This window comes from Calonectris borealis, chromosome 8, assembly GCF_964195595.1.
Source record: "Calonectris borealis chromosome 8, bCalBor7.hap1.2, whole genome shotgun sequence".
NCBI lineage: Eukaryota > Metazoa > Chordata > Aves > Procellariiformes > Procellariidae > Calonectris > Calonectris borealis.
Window position 1 is genome coordinate 36160229 of NC_134319.1, and position 8962 is coordinate 36169190.

Sequence of the window (8962 nt, forward strand, 5' to 3'; positions counted from 1 at the left end):
TCCACAAGGACACCAGGAAATAACTGTGTCATTCATAGACTGTATTTAGACTTCTAATGAGCTTCTGTTGTGCAGATCTTGAAAATGCTGTTCCTTTATTTCTGCATGTTATGCCATCAGGAGCTCACTGTTCTCTTCATTACGTCACAGGTAATGAACAGAAAAATTTGAACAAGATTCCAATATTTCCTGTCAACTCAAAATAATGTGAAAAGCAATTAAAAAGGAAGGTGTAAAGAAAAAGAAAAAAAAGAAAAAAAAAAAAGATGGTTTTCATCAGCTACCTGAATGATATAAAATAAAGTGAAATGAACAACATGAAAGGTTTTCCTTTGGGTTTTTTTTTGTTTTTTTTTTTTTTTTTCTTTTTTTTTTTTCTTTTTTTCAGAACGGTATCTGAAACATACACAGCTCTTGACAGCTACAGACACCAATGGAGCTAATGTGTTTTTTATTATTTTGTTGACAGTATTCCAATTTGGTTTTAAATTATCATTCAGCTCTCCTTTCTCATGGCTTGATTTACCTTTGAAATAGCTGTGTAGTTTGGAAACATGTAATTGTTGTCTAGACTACAGATAGGAAAATGTGCAAGAAAAATATTATCTTTCTGTGCCTTTGTAAGGAAGAACCATAATGACATTGGTTAGGATCTAGATGCTTGTACTTCTGTAGTTCTTGCTCAATCATGGGACTCTGGGAAGAGAGACTTTCTGATAGGAACCAGTTACAGTCAAGAAGCAAAAATACATTATCGAGAAAAACAAATATGTCTTTCAATGGCTTTAAAATACTTATTATTGTATGACTATAGTAATTGTGTACATCTATTCCGTTGTCTCAGTAGGTGATGCACATGCGAATGTTTATTTAAGCAAACCTGGCAACATCTCTTCTGTTAACGTCTATACAGGCATTAAATTCTAAATAATTTAGTGTCAAGTTTGTTTGTGCATGCAGAAGTGTGCATATTAGTTTGAACAGTAGAAAACTTTATTTTAATTTATTTGTAATTCGCAACTGAAATTGGATAGAAAAATTGGAATCATTTGAAAAGGTTCACACTACATAGAAAAATATTTGGCATTTAGTATTTCCTGTTTCTTGTACTTAAAAGTATAATTTTTCATATCTCTTGTAAAAATTGCAGTTTTCACATCATCCACTCGTTTAGATTTCCTTGAGAGACAACCACTACCTCTAACATCCTGGTTTGAGAAGAAAATTAGGCATATATGAAAAAATTATAGCTTACCTCTCATTACTCCTTAACCTTCCCAGTCTTTGGAATTGTCAGTGAATTAAAATCTCTGTGGTGTTTTGTATTAGTCCAGGAAATTAGTCACAATGCCAAGTAGAACAAATTATTTTATCACTGAATGAGACATGTAGAAAGCTGACTATGCTGAAAAAAAACCTTATATATTTTCTCAAAAATATTATTGAGCAGTGAAGAGAAACTTGTTAGAACACATTTTAAAGTTCTGTTAAAATTCTTTCAAGGCTTTAAATATACGTTTTCTCTATTCGTTTGTTAAGGTCAGGATTATATGAAAACATTTACCTGTGAGTTGGTTTATACTATAGGAATGTATTAAGAAGATAGCTTGTTATTGATGTATCAGTTGATGCATTCATATAATTAATTATATTAATGCATTAATTTAATTATATTGTTATCAGAACATGTATACAGATCACTGTAAATTCACAGCTTTTAATGTAAACAACTATAAACTAACAAATTGATGTTCAGCTGGAAAACATGTACCCCAAGGAATGTTTAGTAGTGACAGTTTTAATTGTTTTTTATACCAGCCAAAGTACACAATTACAGTTTAAAATTGTTTCAAAAATGTTAAAGATACCTCATAGCTAGCTACTACTTATTCTTTTCTTTTTCTGAGTGAATTAAAATGGAAGACCTCTGTTTATATTGGAAGTATTTGTAGCCAGGCTATTCTCAGACCTGTACTTGTCCAGAACAGACAAAGCTTTTAGAGTTTTTCAGGGTCATAGAGCAGACAGAAAGGGCAGACGGTTGCATTTGGATCTGTCTGGTTTCTCACTGACTGCTACTTTGACCTAGTGCGAGTTTGAGATGAAGAAGGTAGACCTAATTTGTGCCAGCAGTACAGGAATCTTCAGGACGTTAACATGAGAAAGATGAGGTAAGTATAATCCCACATTCCTCTGCAGCTAGCAGTCACTTTCACCCCTGTAGTTCATATGCTCACGATGGGGTTGTACAGATGGTCCAAGCAATAGAGAAGTTGTCACTTTGGTTTACGTTGTGCATGAAGAAATCTCCAGATTGCCTTGTCACTTCTTCAGGATCAGGAAAAAAAAAAAAAAAAGAAAGAAAAAAAAATGATAAGACAATCAACTCCCAGGAACTTATCAGAGGTTACAAGATCATATTGCCAGATATGACCCAGTGGTTCAGTAAGCTAATTGCTTGGGAATGTACGTGATAATTAGGGAGCTACATTCGTGATCAAGAGCAGATGTTTTTGACCATGGAAAAACAACTCAGGTCAGGATTCTTGCATATAGAATAACCTGAAAACCTGATCATTTTCATTCTTGTCCACAGCAGGTGCTCTCTCTGCTCTGTTCTCCTTCATGCAACCCAGTAACAACCTAAGCAATGATTAGTAAAGGCAGGTGTGATGAGATGATTTTATAAATCAGCTTAAGCCAACCGGGCATGTGAATATGGAAAATGAGTCAGACGCCCTGAAAGTGGTTAAAAAGGTAGGCGTCATCAACTGCTCATCAGATCTGTCCAAACAATAGGTTATTCAATTTAATGAGAAAACAACAGTTTAAATGATTCATGCTGAACAAAAATTGAATTCTTTTGGGTTTTTACAATCAATTTTAGATCAACTGAGTTTGTAGAAATTCTAGTGGGACATTATGTCAATGTCAAAATAAGGAAACTGATTTTTTCCATGTTTTATTACTAAAATTTTTTGGTGAATTTAGTGGGAATTAACAAATAATTTTGATCCACCTGAAATGATATTTTGACAGATTTCATACACATAAAAATAAGGAATTAGATTTTCAATAGAAAAAAATATGCAAAAGTCATAACTGCTTATATTATGCCTTCTGAATAACTTGTATGAACTCTGACATGTCATCTTAAGAGCAGAAGAGGCAGTTGTTTTCTCTCTATTAATGGTTAACTACTTCTTTTGTAAAAGCTGTATCTTCCCAATATTATTAGGCAGAAGACACAAGGATAGTTTCTGAGCTCCTCAAAGAAAGATCTTTTTCTCTGTTACAGCAAAGCATCTTTCTTTTAATTATACTAGTCCACCATAGAAAAGAACTTGCTAATGCGGCAAGAACTATGGAATTTAGGTCTTGCAATACATATTTAGCTGAGAAATGTTGTGAATTATAAGATCCATGGAAAATTATGGAATAATTACTTAAAAACGACACACTTTTCCTTTTTAAGTATACATATTTTCACACTGATCAACTCAAAGTCACAGATAAAAGAACCCTGAATTCACCACCATCTATCCATTCCCTTGACTTAACTGTTTTCAGTAGAATATTTATCATTGCCACTTATCTACAGCCAAATGTGCAAAAGATGTGGAAAGAACAGAGAGAGAAAATTATCTGCTTCGTCTGCTCATTGAATTAATTAATTACTTGCACTAGTACTACAACTTTCAGCACATCTGTTACTTAAATAATCAATAATTTATCATTTTTTATTCTGTAATGCTTTTCTTTTGTTAGGTATTTGGTATTACTCCCTTTTTTCTCTCTCTTTCTCTCCCTGACACTTGGAAACTTTCAATCTTCAGTCAATTATGGAACACACAGACTATGCTGGGACTGCAGCCTTTTCATGGTCCTAAATTAGGAGAATGTGAAAAAGCAAGTTACATACTTACTGATTCTACAGGTTCCAAACATCCCATTAATCAGCATCTGCTTTCTTCACAAATGGAAATGCAAGTAAAACTTTGGCCCTCACTGGATCCGACTCTGTTGCAAATGGGAAGGCTGTACGGCAGCTCTAGGACAAGGCTCCTCGGCATCATAAGTTAATTGAACTTTTTAGACTTGGTTGAGATTTAAGTGCAAGGGAGGGAGATGGAAGCAAGTATGTGCAGAGTCATCCTCTTGCTGCTGCCAAGGCCAAGTGGGGAAAATGGAGGAGATGACAGGCAGTATGTTCTAAAAAAAAATTAATTTCTACTTTCCAAATTAAACCCCAGACAAACAGAAGATTGAGGTACTGATGTTTTTTTCTGAAGAAAATTGTTCTATGGAACAACAAAGGGGCATCAGGAAATGCATAACGAAGCTCCAAGGCCTTCAAATACCTTAATTGCACATAACGGTTTTAATTTAAAAACAACAAAAATGTAATCCAGTAATACAGAGTAAGACCTGTGCTTCGTCAATAAAGATTATATAATCAGGCTAAGGCTTCTGACCGGTGAGTGATCACATCAAAGACATGTCCATGTGTGCAAGGGACGTTTCTTCTCCATGTATTTCTGTAGTTGTTCGGACTTTGGCACGTAGAACTCCAGAACCAGATTTCCTTTCTTTCCCAGATGAGGGCTTGGCCAAAACAAGATACTGTTTGAACTCCTTTCTCTTGTGAAATAGCGGATTAGAGGGGGGTCTGCTGGATAATCCCAGTGTCTCATTATATTGAACATTTAAAGAGAACGTCAGTGAATAGAAGCAGTTCTACCCTTTTAATTAGTCTATAAAACTGTTGAGAATTTAGAAGTGTAAATACATGTCACCTTTGTTCTGCCTCCCCAGCCTTCCTTCTTCTTTGCACCTCAGGATTTGATGTGGGCTTCTTTATGCCACAGCGAAAAATTCTACTGTTCACCATGCGTACTGTACCTTGCAGCTATTTTTCCTCATGTTTTCTTCTTCAGTGCCTTCTTTGGTTATTTTTCACCTGCTGCAGATATGTGCAAATCCCTTCACCATGTCAGCTGACCATGTGTAGCAATTTTGGCATCTTCTCTATGTTTTTGTCCCTTTAATTATTTTTCTTAACCTGTATTACTTTATTTTGTTCAACAGCTATTCCCATACTTCTCTTTTCCAGAAGATTATAATTTTAACAACCTTTTCTATCTATTACTACTTAACCACACTGGTATCCAATGCCCTTTTTAACTATTCACACTTAATAGAATTAATTTCCCTTGTGTTCTTGTGGTGGTTTATTAAGTATTAACTACTTTTCTGCAGTAGATGGCATATGCAATTCATTGTAGAATTTCAGTTAACATTTCTGCAGGTATTCTGCATTCCATAAAAATCTTTGCAGCATTAAAAATAGGGAAAAGGAAAGAAAGAATAATTTTGAAAGATTCCTTCACTGCAGGCAAATCCTCTTACTGAAGCCTTTTCCATTCCCATGCTAGACACTACCTTTGGAAAAGTTTAGGGGTTCAACAGTGGTTGCAGGAAACAGTATTCCTCCAGGCAACATCTATTATTGATATTAATTGTTGCTACCATATAAACATTAGTAATTACTAGATAGGAACAAATCACACAACTACATGCTGGTCACACTGCTTAAATGCACTTCCGAAAAGGACTCAGTCACTACAGTTACGAAGATGATATTACAGAGTACATTAAACAAATAGAGCAGAAAGTATTGCCCAGTACTTTCTCAGTCACAACCAATATGCCTGACTGATACGAAAGGATGGTAATTTAGGTTTTGGCTATCTCCCATCATTAAAGACTCTGTGATAATTTTTTTCAAGAGGAAGAGGTATAAGCTTAGATTTCAGCCATATTCCGTTTCAAGCAATTATATTTGGCTTACTTAGAATATCCTAAGTCCTTTGGACGAGGTATGTTCATTTGCTTCACTTTCTGTCTGTGTTTGGGGTTGGGGCACACCTTTAAAAAGATTCCATATTCTATCTTAGAGGTGAGGTAATTTCTTTATGTAGCACATTGGGATCTTTATGGATGAAAGTTACTTGATACTGTAAATTTGAGTTATGCTGCTGTTCTGAAAACATGATTTAAAGACAGCTAGTGAAATGTTATCTTTCCCTGCAGCCTCCTGTCAGGAGGGTTTGCGTGGCCCGCAGGCAGCTGTGGGTATTATTATAATGAATTCTCTCTTACCTAGAGAAGCTACAATACTATGCACATTTTCAAGAGGTGTTCCTAGGCTTATAGCTGTCTATAATTTCAAAAGATGACCAAGTATCTACAACTAGAATATCTACAACTAGAAGATCAGAAAACACCTCAAAAGCAGACCTTACAGAAATTATTTGCAGTAAACACATTCTGTATCTGAACTTCTCACTGAAGCCAGGGGAGGTACTGCTTAGAATTAATGATGCAAATCCACTGATTTGAGTACAGCTCCATACGGGTTTTCTAAGGAAAATTAAAGTATCTTGGTGAGTTCATTTGGTTTTAGAATAGGAATAAAACTGGTCCATGCCACTGAAATTTTGTTTGCTTATTTTGAAATAATCTCCGTCAATACGTCACTCAAATTAGCAAAAATTTAATCACCTGGACAGCGTCAATGCAGACATGAAAACATGTCTGAGCAAACTGCTGACCAGCACGTGCGAGAACATCTTCCTTTAGAAATGATACCTTCAACACGATAAAGATCAAACTTTAAATGAAACTCAGCTGTGCTTGGGATGCTGCTAATCTGTGCACTTCTTATGCCTTTCCAGTATGTAATACTGTTATAAATCAATAAACTTTCTGGGAGCCTGATTGACTGAGCTGTGACATTTGGTCTATTTGCAGCTCAGGCAATATCCTGGGACGTTCTGTAACTGTCCTGATGACACTTACAAGATGGATTTCTCCATTTAGGCAAAATGCCTAGGGTACGTGTATTTCTGGAGAAATGTATCTTCTTTAGCATTGTTTAAGCTATGCAGCCAAGACATCAGTGATCTCATTGGCATTTAAGGGAAGCTACATTTGGGTTTAATTCCTAGTGCTCTGTTTATTTTACTGTAGTAAAAATTGTGTAAAAAGTGCTATATACTTTTATGTTTAAGTATAATGTTCATATGTAGATGCTCACATATGCAGTTCATGGAGCTTTCTAAAAAGTTAATCTATATGGCTCTAAGTAAAAGAATGTCATAGTTTTATTACTATTGTAATCACTTATTTAGAAAATATGAATGAAAATAACAGTAAGGAAAATACAATATTCTAAGATGACTTTTTTTTTTCCTTCCAGAATATGCTACCAAAGTGGAAGAAAACTGAGAAACGATTTTCAGTTTCTTCAAGATTTCCTCGCAGGAACAATTTACTTTTATTCTTAATCCTTCCTACTTCACAAAATACAAGAGCTTTTCTCATCATAAAAAGAAATACGCAACTCTCTATAGCATGATTAACCTCTAAGGTTGGATTTTAATACTCTGAAAATATCATTGATAATTATATACAGCAAGATTACATTTGCAGTTTCTACATTCTGGTTTTTTTCTTAAACATGCAGGATTAGATCACGTATTTGCCTAGACTAATATACTGTGGTTGATATTATCCAGTAGCATATATCACTGAAATGTAAAATGAAAACGGAACACATAAGCATGGATAAGGATGAAGTCCCTGTAACATTTCACAAGAGAAGCTGTATTGTCTGGCATAACATCTGTACTGGTAATCTATAAACATGCATTCTATTATAAACTCCATTATCATCAGGTTTGTTACTTTTGAGGGTTTGGGGGCGGGGGCTGGGGGGGGTGTCCCGTCCCCCATCCCCCTCCCCCAAATCTAATTTCACTAAGCCTTTAGGTTTAGACTCTTAAAAGAAACACTTTTAGTCCACTAAAACCAAAGAAGTGTTTTGCTTAAATGGAAATCTTATGCCTGAGACAGTGTTAAATAAGAGACTTCTTCAGAATCTATCATTCTGCCATTCCTGTTCTTTAAGCACCTGTTTATTGGTACATAATTTTCCTTCACAGAGACCATTCTGGTTTCTTCTTGTCAATAATTTACATAACTTTCTTTATAACATGGCCTAAATTTTTGTTCCGTTTATGTTATGCTGTACTGGGGTATATTGAACTGGCTCACAAGTATGATTTCAGAATGTAGTTACTGTCTCGGTGTTCTTCAGTGCAAAAGCTGATTTTAATGATCGGGCTTACATTTTTTGTTCAAGTCAATCATTTTTTTCAACTGATTGATGGCAAATCAAACCTGGTACTAGCCAGTTATTTTCTTTATCCTTCTGTTCCTCAGAGTCTCTCTTTTTAAAATTCCTTTTTTTTTTTTTTTCTTTATCTTTGCAAAATGATATTATGTTAAAACATTTTTGGATTAAAGGAAAGATTGCCTGAGGGCATATATATTGTATTAAAAAAAATTCTGTATCACATCAACTGAGACCCTTATGAAACAATAAGAAGGTTCATCTTATGAAGACATTGGAGGCCTCCATCAAAAAGTCAAATAGTTTATATGAATAACTTCTTTAACACTAATAAATGGTACACAAAGAAATAGTCACTGACGTCTTTGTCATCTCTCTTCTTATAGGATAAATTAACCTGGGAATTTTTTATTGTTTGTTTATTTGGGTTTTGTGCCTACAGCGTCCCTTGTGATGTACAGTGGGCACGCATGCTCAGCCTCAGTACTGGCTAGACATAGGAACAGGGAAGAAGAGCATCTTAGCATCTTGTCTGCTCCAGATGTGACTGCCCTTAGAAATTATAACATGCAGTCCATGACTGCAAACATTTTTTTTTTTTTTTAACTTATCTTCTCAAGCAACAGTTAGTTTGATAAATGATTGGGGACCTAAATGAAAGTTCTTAAAGGTAACTGTAAAAAATTATGAGTAACCTCATTAGGCTATTATTCTACCTCATAGTAGAATAACATAATCCTGTTATTCTACCATGTACATATGCAA